The sequence below is a fragment of the Equus quagga genome, chromosome 5, assembly GCF_021613505.1.
Source record: "Equus quagga isolate Etosha38 chromosome 5, UCLA_HA_Equagga_1.0, whole genome shotgun sequence".
In the NCBI taxonomy this organism is placed as follows: domain Eukaryota; kingdom Metazoa; phylum Chordata; class Mammalia; order Perissodactyla; family Equidae; genus Equus; species Equus quagga.
In genome coordinates, this window is record NC_060271.1 from 45,803,935 (window position 1) to 45,806,725 (window position 2,791).

The 2,791-nt window shown below is 52.3% G+C and overlaps 1 pseudogene; it reads left to right on the top strand.

The window, feature by feature from the left end:
* The first annotated feature begins 573 nt into the window (after positions 1-573).
* LOC124240199 (DNA-directed RNA polymerase III subunit RPC4-like) lies at positions 574-1,964 on the top strand (annotated as a pseudogene).
* The last annotated feature ends 827 nt before the right edge of the window (positions 1,965-2,791 follow it).

Here is a 2,791-nt window from a genome sequence, read left to right on the forward strand (position 1 = left end):
GCGGGCACATCTAGCCAACACTGTCAGCTTGGGAGGTCAACAGTGCTGGAGCTGCATCATCTATCTGACCTCCATGAGCAAGAGGGTTCAGACGTTGCTCTATCGGCTACTTTTTCTTTGTTTCATTAATTTATTCAGATTGTGAGTGGGAGGGATAAATGGAGTTATAATGGGGCATCTGCAGATCCCAACAGCTACCATCATCGCCATCATCATCCTCATGCAAGCCACTAGAGCCATTTAATTCTGTAAAAATAGTTCTCATGGCCACTGAGAAGCGAGTGTACAACACAACACCCCCGATGTCTACGTAACAGGCATTTAAGTCTGTTTCAAATTGTACAAATATAAACTCCTTTAAAACGCTTCCACAGTCTAGTCCTCATCAATTGGATTTAGGATTAAGGGATTAAGAATAAACTGACAGTTCCGCCCCGCGGCAAGGTGGCGGCACCCAGGCCCGGCCACGCAGACTTCCGCCTGGCGCCAGGGCCGAGGGCAGGTTGTGGGCCACGTGAGAGGTGAAGTCTGGGCACGTGTGGTGCGGGCCGCAGCCCAGGTGCGCTGGGCAACATGTCAGAAGGAAACGCCGCGGGCGAGCCCAGCGTTCCGGGAGGGCCCTGACCTCTCCTCTTGGGGCCCCAGGGGCTCATCGGAGGCGACCGGCGCCTCCCCTCACGCTGGGCCGCCTTCCCTCCATTCACTCCAGGGACCTCACCCTCGGGGGAGTCAAGAAGAAAACCTTCACCCCAAACATCATCAGTCGGAAGATCAAGGAAGAGCCCGAGGAAGAAGTAACCATCAAGAAGGAGAAGCCTGAAAGGGATAGAGACCGACAGCGAGAGGGGCATGGGCGGGGCCGGGGTCGCCCAGAAGTGATCCAGTCCCACTCCATCTTTGAGCAGGGCCCAGCTGAAATGATGAAGAAAAAGGGGAACCGAGATAAGACAGTGGATGTCTCGGACATTGGGCCCTCTCACATCATCAACAGCAAAAAAGAGAAGAGGGAGACAGATGAAGAAACAAAACAGATCTTGCGCATGCTGGAGAAGGATGATTTCATCCATGACCCTGGGCTGAGGAATGACACTCGAAACATGCCTGTGCAGCTGCCGCTGGCTCACTCAGGATGGCTTTTTAATAAAGAGAATGAAGAACCGGATGTTAAACCTTTGTTGGCTGGCCCCAAGGAAGAGGACGTGGAGGTGGATGTGCCTGTTTTGAAGGTGAAAGAGGAGCCACGAGCCAAGGAGGAGGAGGCCAAGGTGAAGGCTCCCAGAGCAGCCGGAAAGACCCCGGGCCTCCCGAAGGATGTCTCTGTGGCAGAGCTGCTCAGGGAGCTGAGCCTTGCCCAGGAGGAAGAGCTGCTGTTCCTCCAGCTGCCGGACACGCTCCCTGGCCAGCCACTTACTCAGGACATCAAGCCTATCAAGACAGAGGTGCAGAGTGAGGATGGACAGACGGTGGTTATAAAGCGGGAGAAAGACCGGGAAGCCAGGCTGGCGGAGAATGCTTGTACCCTGGCTGACCTGTCAGAGGGCCAGGTTGGCAAGTTGCTCATCCGCAGGTCGGGGAAGGTGCAGCTCCTCCTGGGCAAGGTGACTCTGGATGTGACCGTGGGGACCGCCTGCTCTTTCCTGCAGGAGCTGGTGTCTGTGGGCCTTGGAGACAGTAGGACGGGTGAAATGATAGTCCTGGGACATGTAAATCACAAACTTGTGTGTTCCCCGGATTTTGAATCCCTCTTGGACCACAAACACCGGTAAAATGAGCAGATGGAGGATGATGGTGACTGTGCCCACGGCCGCTGCCTTCTCCAGACGTTGTGTTCTCAAATCTGCGTGACCCAGAAGGGGCCCGTTTAGCCCACCCACTCGAGCCTTTGGCAGCCGTTGTCCCAGTTTTCCCCACCGGGCCCACGAGGCTCCCTCCCACAACAGCGGTGAATGGCACAGTGACCTTCTCACAGCATGGATACTGCACATCCCTGGCTGCTGGGGGACTTGGCCCTTCTATTTATTTTTATATTTACGTCTTCTCTCTTCAGCTGACTGCCTCCTCCCCAGGTAGAGAGAGGAGGGTCTGTGGAAAAGTATAGCCTCCTTTTCTTGGTGACTGTTTTGGTTCTCAGGATAGGAGGTGTGTGGACTGTCGCTGCTGCTTTTGCTCCTGTCTTCCTCCTGAGATGCAGTGTCGGAGAGAGAGCAGAGAATTTTTGAGTCCAGCTCCATCAGTTACTAGTTGTATGACCTTGGACAAACTACCTAACCTTTCTGAGCCTCATATTCCTCATCTGACAAAAATGAGGATAACACCTACCTCACAGGGTTGGTGTGAGGATTAAGTGGAATATCGTAGATGAAAACTCCTTGCACAAGGCCAGACATGCACAGTAGGCACTCAATAAATGTTAGTTTCCCTCCCAAAAAAAAAAAGGAATAAACTGATATTTGCGATTTCAATAACGAATTACAAGATGGAAAAATAAATGTCGGCTAATTATATTACCAGGTAACATCAACAACCATTCTAGAATGAAATGAATTATTTTCTGAGTATGAGAAATTTGAGCACAGTGGCTTAATTATCAACACTTCTCTTATTCTTGTTGTGTGGTCATTGTTTTCTCAAAAGCCTTATGGGTGCTCCTCCAAGAACGCAGCTGAAAGGGTCGTTATTGCTGTGGGTGGCGCAGCCCCCTGCCTGGAGCACGGCCAACCCTACGGATTTCCAGAAAGCTTGGTTCCGGATTAAAATCCCAGGACTGCCATCCACACGCTGACTGCCAGGG